Below are 12,310 nucleotides of genomic sequence, written 5' to 3'. Positions count from 1 at the left end.
CTTGGACGAGCACGTGGACTGGCCAGCGTTGTTGCCATTATGGAAGGAACTGATGCTTCCATGCAACCAGTCAACAATCAGCTGCCAGTGAATCTCAATTACAAGAATTATTTGCTAGAGGAAGCAGAGCTGCCAGCCGCCTGACCGATGCTGACCGCCTTCAAATAGCGCCGGCGGAAACGGCGCCGTTCACCTGCTCCCTTGAACATAATACAACAGACAAGGTACAGTGTGGGGAAGACGTGGTTTAATTTTTATAGGAAGTGCTTCCCACGCAGCGAATTCTTACGCACTGACTACCGTACGTCATTGGCAATCATATATGGTTCTGGCGCGCATATTTGTTTTCCCCGCGCAGAGTAGCTTTACTGATGCATACCTCAGCATATCACAACATGTAATGCTTTATTTCCCATTTATTCTCATACTCTGACATTTGAAATTACATCAGACGTTACTTGAGACTACTCATCATGCATACCGTGGCTGCAGAATGTTTAGTTCACTTCAGTGAAACTTACATGCCAACGCCTTCATTCAGAAGAATGAGATCTTTTGTCTTTCGCACGATCCTTCCTTGTTCAGAAAGCTTACTGCTCCATGAAGGCAGCATCCTTTCCATCTTGCCAGCAATACGTCTTCGTTAGCTTCACAAGTGATAAGCGCAAATTAAAACCCGTTACTTCTGCTGCTAGTCACCAAACTGTTTAGCGCGAACTCCATGGACGAAATCTTGCTCGCTGAAATATCTGCTGCACACATGAGAATGACCACTCGCTTCTTTGCCCATTCAAATCTTGAATAAGGAAGATCCCGTGAGCTTATTTTTCGGGTAGCAATGGGAGCTTGCGCCTGTTTCCGTCGCATACGTCCGGATGCAGAGCAATAACGGACCATGGCAACAACGTAAATACACTTCAGCAACGATGCAAGATCGAACGTAGAATGGTTATCAAACAAAACTACAGAAATAAAACGCGACTATTAGCTTTTAAAATGCACAAATTCAATCGAACGTCTGCTCCAGCAGCAGTCAGAGGAGTCACGGGATCCCACTTGCTCCCTTAGGTCGACGCTAGCGCAGTTCGCTCCAGTGGTGGCGCTCGCGTCCAATACGTACTAAAGTCCCTTGATAATACGTACAAGTGTCGCTGTTGCATGGCGCGTGCTGAGCTTAGATAGAAACGCGTTGCAGACAAATGGCTGTCCTAAGACTGCATGAAATAGTGAGCAATACTGGGTTTCTTTACTCCTTATAGGAACCCAACCTCAACTTTGGCTGCGCGACTGCAGCGCGCGCTCCTCCACATGCGGCAAAATTTCGAAGCATTGGTCGGGGGCGGCGCTTGACCGAACGTGTTTTGGCGGCTTCGTGTGCTGCTCGCGTCGCTAGTTACCTCTCTTTGTGAGTGTTCGCGCCGGCCCGCCGCCGTGGCTTCGCAGGCATGCACACAGGTGTCACAGCTGAGTTTAAAACATGGCTGGAGTGGTTCCGCGACGCTCGAAATGTGGGGAAGTGTATTGCTGTGTTGTTGGCTGTCACAACAGCTCGCCTGTAGACTTTCGTGTCTTTGCGGCTTCTGCGCGCGGAAGCAACTCTTTTTGCGCGCGTTTTTTGTCGCTCGCGTTGTTGAAAGCTGCTTGCGCGCGCTCGCACCCTGACCGCAGTCTACTCGCTTCGCACGCGCTTTTGGCGCTCTTGGATTTCCGTGCTGAAGAAAGCTGTCTTGCGCGCGCGCGCTCCTGCTTCTACTTTTTAAACTCGCGCTTGGACGAAGTGGGGTTTGAAGCGAGTACGTGTGCAGCAATCTACACGCTTCGATGTGGTTTTAAGAAAATAGCCGACAGCGGTGGCTATTTTCGCACCGCAAATGTCAAAAAGGCAGATATGTTAGTCAGCCATGTGCATTCTGTTGAGCAGATTGTAGAAGACAACGCTGTTATCGTGAAGGCTAAGTGTGTGTCTACTCGTGTGTGTGTGAGGCAGGTCAGCGACCACATCGTGTACGACGTGCAATGTGAGGCAAGTATTTCATTTTTATTATACCCATTTCATTAAGGCCCAGCTGCTCTCTAAAGAGGGCTTCTGATTTTTGCCGCTGGGTTTTGCCCCATTGTTGTGCCTGTCTTGTGCAGGACTCATCTTCGCGGGAGTTCATTAAACAGCACACAGCAGCAGCATGCGTGCAGCGCCCCTGAATTCGTGCCTTGCAGGTACACTTGGTACGGGAAATCGCAATCTGGCGCTTTGCAGGGCATGTCCATGCTAGCTCGAAAGAAACATGTCACATAACAGAGACGGGCCGCTTGGTTCATTTCGAACTCATTACGTACGGAGCAAAACTAACAAAAGAGAGCAAGGATGATGCCTCGCAACTCATGCTAAGACGCAGATTGTTTCTTCTTTAGAAATCAGACACTGAAGCTCCAAGGCTGGATATATAAAATGACCTGAAAGCAAGGATACAATTGAGTGAACATATTCGTTTAGTTTTGTAGTGTTTAACGTACACCTCAGCGCGACAAGGCTATGAGGGGAGCTGTATTGGAGACCTGAAAATTTCACCCCCCTCCTCCCTCTTCCATGATTATTTAACGGGCACCTATATTCCTAAATACCTTCTTGCAGTTCGCCTCCAGCGAGCGGCGGCCGGGATCAAACCCGCGTCGTCATGACCAGCAGTCCCTAACGCGTGAGCCACATCGGCGGGGCGAGTGATTGAATAAAACAGTTATATACCAATATAACAGCTATAGGAACAATGAAGTAATAACCACGCAGCGACAATTTGTTTTTCTAGATTTTGTCCAGAACTGTCATTTACTCTGTGGGATTGAAATTACTCGATCAACTGCGGGACCAGTTATTAAGAGCTGAATGCGATTCTCGAAAATTAAAATGCAAAAATATCTCGTTCGCAGCAGAAGGGTTGATGTTTCTTCGTATACGCGTGAATGCACATTCTATTCAGGTGGAAGTTACGTATAAAATGTTCTGAGCTCGGCATCAAAATTAACATATTGGCATATACCGAAAAGCGTGCCTGAGATGCGAACGAATCTACGTATGTTTACAAAGTTCATAGGCACCAACTAGATTACATCTGCAAGCTCTTCAGAAATTAAAGCAAACTGCGCATCGAATTGTTGCATGCGCCTTTCAAATCTGGGCCTTAATGAAATGGGTATAATAAAAATGAAATACTTGCCTCAAATCCCACGTCGTACACGACGTGGTCGCTGACCTGCGACGCGCACTTAGCCTTCACGATAACAGCATTGTCTTCTACAATATGCTCAACAGAATTCACATGGCTGACTAACAGCTCTTTGACATTTGAGCTACGAAAATAGCCACCGCTGTCGGCTATTTTCTTAAAACTTCACCGAAGCGTGTAGATTGTTGCACACTCGCTTCAAACACCACTTCGTCCAAGCGCGAGTTTGAAAAGTAGAAACAGGAGCGCGCGCGCGCAAGACAGCTTTCTTTCAGCACGGAAATCCAAGCGCGAAAAGCGAGTAGACTGCGGTCTTCAGCAGCTTTCAGCAATGCGAGCGACAAAGAACGCGCGCGCGCAAAGTGAGTTGCCTCCACGTTCAGAAGCCGCAAAAACACGAGTCTACAGGCGAGCTATTCACTCTGCCCGACCAATTACATGGCGTTAGCCGGAGAGGGCGCTGTTCACTGGCCCCCGCAGCGCCACCCTGCGATGCTTGGGTCCCCTATTGCAGGCTCAGCGAAACCTGCCAGCATGCTGCAGGGCTGCTGTTGAGTGTTTCTGTGAGGGCACAGGATGCTCCTTCCGCACTGACGTATTCTGTAAGGTGATAGCTCTTGGTGAAGGTATATACTCACTCCAGCAATCTACATGTCAAAGGCGCCAGCCTACACCTACTTGTCTCAAAACGGAGATTGGCCCTTTTTCGTAAGGGTGGCTACTGTAGAAGAACAAAACACCTATGAACGAATTACGGCCCCGACAAAAAAGAAGAAAATGCGAGAGAACAGCGCCTCCTCAAAGCATCAGCGGAAGAGGACACCAACACTCCTTCGTGAGCAGACGACGCGCACTCGGGAACCATTCATGAAATATCCAGACTACCTTTTTACACGTGTCCGGCTTTACTTTTAAATACGTGACATGTTTTCCCGAGCCAAAGGTACACACACACGTCGAAAGCGAGACAAGCAGCTCAAATCATTCGCCGCACTACAGCGCAAGAATGCACGGGTAGACAGTGCTGAGCGCACGATACGTGCTAGAGGAAAGCAGTGAAACATTTAACTTCCTCGCCCTTGTGCAAAGCATGCGAGTTTGATTGGTACCTTAAACCGTCCACTAAATAGGTGCACGTAGGGCTTCGCTCACCATTGTGCTCTTTCATTTCATTGTCCCTGACATTGGTCATGTTTTCCAACCAAAACGAAATCGCCTACTGAGGGCACTATTTGCGCCTTTGCCGCGCATGTGCAGGAGCTTTTCCGCAAATGGTCAATTGGCCGGCCAAATTTCAGGCCCTGATTCACAACCTTAACCTGTACGCGGGCCCCTCTCTTACAGAGAGAGGTGGGAAAGCAAATACGAGAACGAAACGTACGTTTCCTTCCGCCCCATGTCGCCTAAGCGATGACATTGCATGTGTTTATTTCAACGCTACAGTTAATGCCAATTCGGTCGTGTCGTTTCATAGCATCGTTCCCGTACTTCTTTGGCGTTATGCACTGCGATAAGCGGCCCTCCTGTTCTCCCGAGCTCTCCCCCTTCGCTGACATTCACTCCGGCGAGAGCGTTATTGTTCCCGAAACGACACAGAACGGATCCTGTCACAGTGGGTGCATGCTTCCCCTCCGTCATACATGGGTCTTACCATTTTACCATTTTATTCGTCCTCTCAAACTGAGAAAAAAAAAAAATGAGAGGGAGCCCTGACTAGCAAAAGCTTTGGCAGGCTTAAAACCAATTAAAAATAAATAAAAAAAAGCAGAAGCTCGAGATAAAAAAAAAAGCACTTTTTAAAAGCGATAGAAGGTATTAAAAAAAAAAAAAAACGAGGTCCATGTCGCAAGGTGGTCCACGCTGGTTTAAGAAGAATAAAAATAAAAACCCAGAAGGTAGCATCCAGACCTGCAAATGAAACAAAACAGGAACCAGAACAGCAGCAAAACCACCGTCACACAAAATGGCAAATAACAATACGGAGAGAGAGGCAGACGTACGAAACCCAAAGCATAAAAAAAGGGAGACTGAGGTAGAATAGTAAACAGGACAGTCCCCAACAAAGAAATAAAAAATCAGGTGAACAATAGAGCATTAGTCTCCTACGGCATTGTAATCGTTGGTCCACAAATTAAAGAGAGAAAAAATACTGATTTTAGGAACAGAAGAATCAAGCAAAAGAAAAAAAAAATTAAGTGCCGACACCGCAGACAAGAGGTAGGGGATGAGAAAGAATTGCAATACCTAGACAAAACATTAAGAGAGAGAAAAAAAACTATTAAATCTAGTCTGATGCGAAAAGACGTCCGTCAATAAACCAGATTATATTAACCGCAAAATGCACGGGTAAGAGAAACGATGGAGGAAGATACATAAAAAAAAAAACTACTGCATTACTATATCGGACTCATGTGACAACCGCAGCAGAAAAGGCAAAACAAGTAAAATGTCACATATCACAGAGGAATAAGAAAAAAAACATAACTCCACTCATTTCATAGCAGTATGCATGCTGTCCATACGGACCTGGCTCTGTAGGCAAGAGTGACTGCAGTCACAGGCACATCCAGGAAAACTGAAAGGCATGCCTTAAGCACTCTGCTCAACACAGGAGCACGGAGCCCTCCCCTGTGCATAGCGTGGTAGGGGGTCTTCAGGACCCTCCGACGAGACTCTCGCCCCCACCACCGTCAGGCTCAAGCACAGGATCAGCAGGTCATCCGCTGGTGCTTGTAAAAACCAAGATGGAGAGTTGGCGGCATCGAAGGGCACGCCACGACGAAATACCAATGGACACGTAGAAACGTGATCCAGTAGAAGTGATCTGCGCACTACAACCATAGGCGCCCCCATGCAGGCAAGTGGGCGTGTCCGAATCAGATAGGCTGAAAGTACTCCTCTGTACAGAGCGTGGTTGGAGGTCGGCAGGAAACTCCGAGGAGTCCCTCATCCCCAGTCTCAAGTACAGGATCTAACGGAAATCCACTGGTGCTTGTAAAGCCAAGGATGGACTGTTGGCAACAGCAGCGTGCACGCCACAACAGGAAACAGGTCAAAAATCACTCAAGTATAAGGCAGCCAGAAAAAAAAAGGAGAGAAATAAATGATACCTGAGAAGAAAAACAATGGATTCAAGGAAAATATTAGAGAAAAAAGAAAAGGAAATCAAATCTAAATAATTACGTACATAATTGGAACGCACGTTTCGAAAAGAATATGTATATATATATAATGGATTAGGACAGAAATAAAGAGAAACAGAAAACACACAGGTAACCTTTCAGAGGAGATACGTAGAAAAATAAACCCTGCGGCATATAATTTGAAGAATGCGAAATAGCAAGCAAATAGTTCACATAAGAGAAGAATGTCAGCGACAATAGTCAGGTATAGTGCTGCTTATGTGTTGAACCATTTGAATTAAAATTGCACAAGCGACAGGATTCCGAAGCAACGTCGGGTATTTAGACGTTGTTATATCTGATGAGCAAAAAGACTTCAGGCGAGAAACAAAAGGAGCAGTAAGAGAGCAGTCTTGGAAGTAGTGACGGACGTCATTACACATCTTGCCACAGGAACAAAGTGAAGAGGAGGAGAGACGTACTCTTTTAAAATAAAAAGGAAATCTGCCATGCCCTGTAATTAGAGTTGTAATCGCATTACGGGGCGGACAAATGCGTCGTATATTGAGGGTATCGGGTATCCAATTAAATAATTCTGTGCTGCCATTATTTTCGCGCCAATATGTGCTCCACAAAACAAGGGAAGAACGATGTAAGCGTGAACAGACATAACGTTTTGAAAGAGTAGAAGGATGTAAACGGCCGTACTGGCCTGCGCTACCAGCTGCTTGGTCGGCCAACTCATTGCCATAAATGCCGGAGTGGCCCCGGAATTGGAGTAACATGAATGTAGCGAGAGACGATAAGCGCGACAGGTTCTTTTTAATGGTGAGAATTGTGGGGTTAAACGAATTTACTGAAGAGATGGCAGTAAGCAGAGACGGAGAATCTGTATAGAAATGAATAGGCGTAGTGGGAGGGTTGTTAAGAGCATATTCAACTGCAGAATTAAAGGCTACAAGTTCCGCTTCATACGCACTGGGAGGTGGCTGCAAAGAAAGGCGATGAACAAATATGTTTTGGGTTGAGTTAAGTACTACAAAAGCTGCGCCCGCGGAGCAAGTGTGAAGGACCCAGCAGTATAGATATGCAGTGCGCGTTGGGAAGAACAAAACATGGCTTCCTGGTAGGTGAGTTGAATAAAATGAAATTTAAACTTGATTGAGGGATGATCAGCCCAGGGATTGAACAATGGCTTTATTTCAGAACGGTTGTATGTAACGTTGCCATAAACTATAGGTTGCCGGAGTGTAAAAAGCTTGAACTCGGCACATAACTGGTCTAGATGAATAGGCAACGGAACAACATTTGCAAGAACGCAAAGTGCAGCTGTTCGCGTGGTAGCGTAGGCGCCAGTAAGAGCGAGGAGTGGTATTCGCTGTAGTGATAGGACGCGATCTCTTAGTCTAGAAAGAGGACAGTGATACCACCATGCAGGGGCAGCATATGTAATCGAGGGGAGAATGACTTGATAAATTTGACGCAAATGAGAAGGTGAAACGCGAAAGTGTAAATTAAACCAATTAAGGAGCTTAGTGGTAGAGGCCAAAGTTTTAGTTTGCAAGTGATTTATATGGGGAATAAGGTAAGGTACGAATCAAAAACAACCCCTAATAATTTGATAGTTGGCTCGCACTTAAGGCTGTGAGTTCCAAGACGGATGGTGGGTTTACGCTTATGTAATGCTGGTACTCCATTATGAAATAAAACATAAGGGCATTTTTGTGCGTTTAACTGAGCACGATTTTCGGTGCACCATTGCTGGACTAAAGTCAGAACGCTGGTTGCCCTTGTAGATAACTCGCGACTTGTCTTACCAGGTACAAGGATAATGGTGTCGTCGGCATATGCCTGAATGTGAATTGGGGAAGGGAGATATATATTTAGGAGGTCATAAAGGTTCCAAAGTAATGAAGAAAGAGGCGAACCTTGCGGACTACCAAGAGAAGGAGCCGAAATAGAACAAGAAGGAGATTGATGTGTTAAATGTCGGTTATCTAAGAAGGAAGCTAAAAGGGAATATATATTTTTTGGACATCGATGCTGCCTTATAAAACGCAAAATTAAAGGGTGCCAAACACTATCAAATGCATCTTTAAAGTCCAGAGAAATTAAAACCACAGGGTGCTTCTGTTGTTTGTAATCCTGTAATATTTTATGTAATTTATAAATGGCCTGGACAGAATTCCGGCCGTGAGTGAAACCATACTGATTGCTGTGAAGCAAGTTATTTTTTGATAAAAAGTAGTACAGTCGACCATAAAGTAAGCGCTCAAGTACTTTACCAAATGAAGAATTAATACAAATCGGGCGGTATGAGCTCGGAAGGTCCGGTGGTCTGTTGGGTTTGGGAATAAAAAAAAAAAAAAAACTCTGCCTATTTTCCATGGTTGAGGGAAGTGACCCAAAAACAGAGAAGAATTGAAAATTGAGGAAAAGAAGGGATGAGCATTAAACAAGGAAACGACAAAACGAGGAGAGATAAGATCGGGGCCAGCAGAAGACGTTAAATCCATTGAAGTTATAACAGCCTCAATTTCTTCAAGAGTGAACGGTGGATCCTGGACTGAGTTATTATAAGGCTGCTTAATATCATCCCTAACGTGATTATGTAAAGGTAGATCTAAAGAAGGATCGTCCACAGCGATATGCGTATTCATCCGAAGCTATGTAGTGTCTTGAAACGTCTCTGTATAGGTACCGTCAGGGTATCTCAGCATAGGAATTATTGAGGGAGTCCTGAGCTTTCCAAAAGCATACTTGTATGGCTTGCCAAAAAGTAATTTCCTTGTAGCATTTGGGCAAAGTTCCTTTACATAATTGTCATGTGTGCGCCTGATGTTAGCTCTATAGACAGCAAGAGCTTTACAATAAATCGAGCGGTGGTAAATTCTCTGTGTAGGATCGGAAATACGTTGAAAACGACGTCGAAGAGCCCGAACACGTGAGCGCTCCATGCGCAAATCAACCGACCACCAAACAGATCCCTCAGGAAATGTAGATTTAACAGAACGCAAGTTTTCGTTGTAGAGTTTGATAAATATCTGATTAAATTTTGAAAGGACGCTACCAAGGGCAGGCGCTGAATAGATCTGATGATTGTAAAAATGCTGAAACCAATTCAGACACGCTAACTGGGAAATTAAGCGACATGAGCTGGCTCTAGTAAGCCTCTTAAACTGTGATGAAGGTTGAGAAATGAAAGAAAAAGAAATAAATCTGTGCTCTGAAAGGGATGAATCTGGCAAAACGTCCCAAAAATAAGCCTCGTTTAGTAAGTTTGGGGAAGCCAATGTGATGTCAATCCAACTTGAAGAGTACGGAGTTTCATATGTTGGCAAGGAATTTGGATTATTAATAACAACCAAGTTATTGGATGCAGCAAATGCTTGAACGTGAGTTCCTCTTAGGTCCGTAACACTTCCGCCCCAAAGGATGTTTTTTGCGTTAAAGTCACCACAAATGATAATATTATCTGTAGGTGAAGTCTGTACACAAGTTGCCAGTAAAGCATGAAGGCTTTCGATATCTGCGCGAGGTGGTATATATACTGCTATGAAAAGAAGTTGATAAGTCGATGTCGAACACAAAATGGCAACAAGCTCAGGTGAAATGAAAGTAGGAAAGACATCGAAATTAGGATTGTGGAGCAATACAACGCAGCGGGGATTTTCAGTACAGTAAATTTTATGAAATGAAGGGGGAATTCCTGCAAATTCTTTTTTAGGGGTAATGTATGGATCGCAGACAGCAGTTACTGTGATGTCATAATCTTGAATGCATTTAACCATGAGGGCAGTCGCGCAGCGTGTGTGATCCAAATTTACTTGTAAGAAATTAACATTAAGGTTGGGACGAGGGGTTGCCGTGGTCCTAAAAGCCATAGTTGGTTCTTGCCCGTATTCGAGCCACTCGATCCTGCAAGATAGTGCAGGTGACGTCACCAGCAGGATGGGCACAAGGGCGGCCTCCCGTTGCGCATGGGGCGCATTTTACGTTTGGGTCCTTAATCGGTCTGGGACACTGCGCAAGGGGGTGCGAACCGGCGCATCGAGTACAACACGCCTTATCCGGGGACGTTTTTTGTGTACAAGCTCGAAGGGCATGACCATACTGTGCACAAAGATACATAAAGACACATGTAGATCCTCCTGGACTTCTACTGAAGTCCAACCGATCGTGACCCTACGTGCGGCGCGAAGTCGGGAGAAGGCGGGAGGGTCGACCTCGGTGATGTGCACTCGCTGCCCAGATCGCTGAGTAAAAGAAAGTCTGACCTTGCATGTTTCTGGATCGAGGCATAATCCGGGGTTCCTGCGGTTGGCGACCGCCACCAAATCATCCGGAAGGACGTCCGGGTCAACACCTGATAGCCGAACGTGCGGGTTCCTCCTCGAGGGAACCCGGACCTTAATTGAGTGATGCTGCGATCGGACACAGGGGAGTCATTCCGTGCGTGGCGTTGAGGGGAAGAGGGCCGATAGAAGGTAGCGGGTGGCTGCTGCTCCCACTGGGCACCATTCGTGAAGCGCGGTGCTCGTTGGACAGGGGGTCGGGTAATTTGACGATGAGGGCAAAAGCTGAAGATATGTCCGCTGCCCTCACAGCCGTAACATACGGGTGGTTGGCGGGTCTGATAGTTCAGTTCAGGATCCCTTGGAGGCCGAGATGGGGCGACAGAAGCGCGACGAGGAGTGCCACGAGGCACATCATACGAATGGGCTGGACGCTGCTGGATATAAGGGTGCGATGTTGGTTGTAGGGTCGACGTCCGCTCCACGCCATTGTTGTAATATGGTTCGTTGTTATTTTGTGCAGCCCATGGCGTGCGTTGTTCCCATGATAATACGGACCTCGATGTCGGGTGGTAAGGTACATCAAAATTTATCCGTTGCCGCTGAATATCCAGCTCCTCGCGTATAATCCTCCTGATCATAGAAGCAATGTCTTCAGCCTCCGGAATGTGATACCGGAAACAGTTGTCACCTTAGAAAGACGGCGAAATTTGGGCGCTATCCGACGTGCCTTTAACGCCTCAAATGCCAGGCACTGCTTGATGACATCTGCTGCTGTGGTAAGGGTGTCCCGCGAAATGAGGAAGTTACACATCCTCAGCAATCCCCTTGAGAAGGTGCCCTACCTTGTCTTCTTCTGACATCTGCCAGTTTACAATGCGACAAAGCTTCATTATTTCCTCGATGTAACGCGTGCATGTCTCACCGGGCATCTGGGCTCTCTGGGAAAGCTGATGCTCAGCGCGTTCCTTCTTCGCAAGGGTATCCCCAGAGGACTTCGTAATTTCTGCAACGAATCGGTCCCAGGTTGTCAGGATTTCTTCGGGATTATCAAAGCAAGTCAGAGCCGTGCCAGCGAGGAAGAAAAGAACATTGTACAGACGTGCGATTGAGTTCCAGCGGTTGTACTTGCTGCATCTTTCGTAATGTCAGAGCCATTCCTCAACGTCATCTTCGGGCTCACCGTGGAACGTACGTGGCTCTCGCTGGTGGGGAAAGGTCGTCGTCTCTTCAGGTCGCTGTTCATGAGTCTGCGTCGTGCGGGTGGTAGCCATTGAAAGGTACTGTTGAGGAGATAAAGGTGGCAAACCTGCTGCACGACGGCTGCGACGAGGTACTGGCGGATTCAGAACGTTTTTACCCTGCGCCTAGCACCAAATGTAACGGATGAAATGGTTTTAATACAGGTGAACTTCGCATGAAGGACGGACGCACACGGCTCAGAAACCCCGGATCAGTCTGCGCCCGCCTCGCTCCCGCCGCTTCTACCTCGTCTGCTTCTGCTGCTTCTCAATGCACCGCCTCGCGGCGTAACAATATATATATATATATATATATATATATATATATATATATATATATATATATATATATATATATATATATATATATATATATATAAATCATTCGCGCTCACCTGTGTAGTACGCACCAGGACTCTGCTTCTTCCGTGGGG

At 46.3% G+C, this 12,310-nt stretch overlaps 1 protein-coding gene across 5 annotated transcripts in view; it reads left to right on the top strand.

The window, feature by feature from the left end:
• The window catches only part of LOC146206698 (uncharacterized), a 102,542-nt gene that overhangs the window by 53,670 nt on the left and 36,562 nt on the right, over positions 1 to 12,310 (top strand). The gene's annotated exons all lie outside the window — the stretch shown is intronic.

This window comes from Amblyomma maculatum, chromosome 1, assembly GCF_055883805.1.
Source record: "Amblyomma maculatum isolate TAMU_Amacu chromosome 1, ASM5588380v1, whole genome shotgun sequence".
Classification (NCBI taxonomy): domain Eukaryota; kingdom Metazoa; phylum Arthropoda; class Arachnida; order Ixodida; family Ixodidae; genus Amblyomma; species Amblyomma maculatum.
This window is presented reverse-complemented; position numbering and strand designations above follow the sequence as displayed.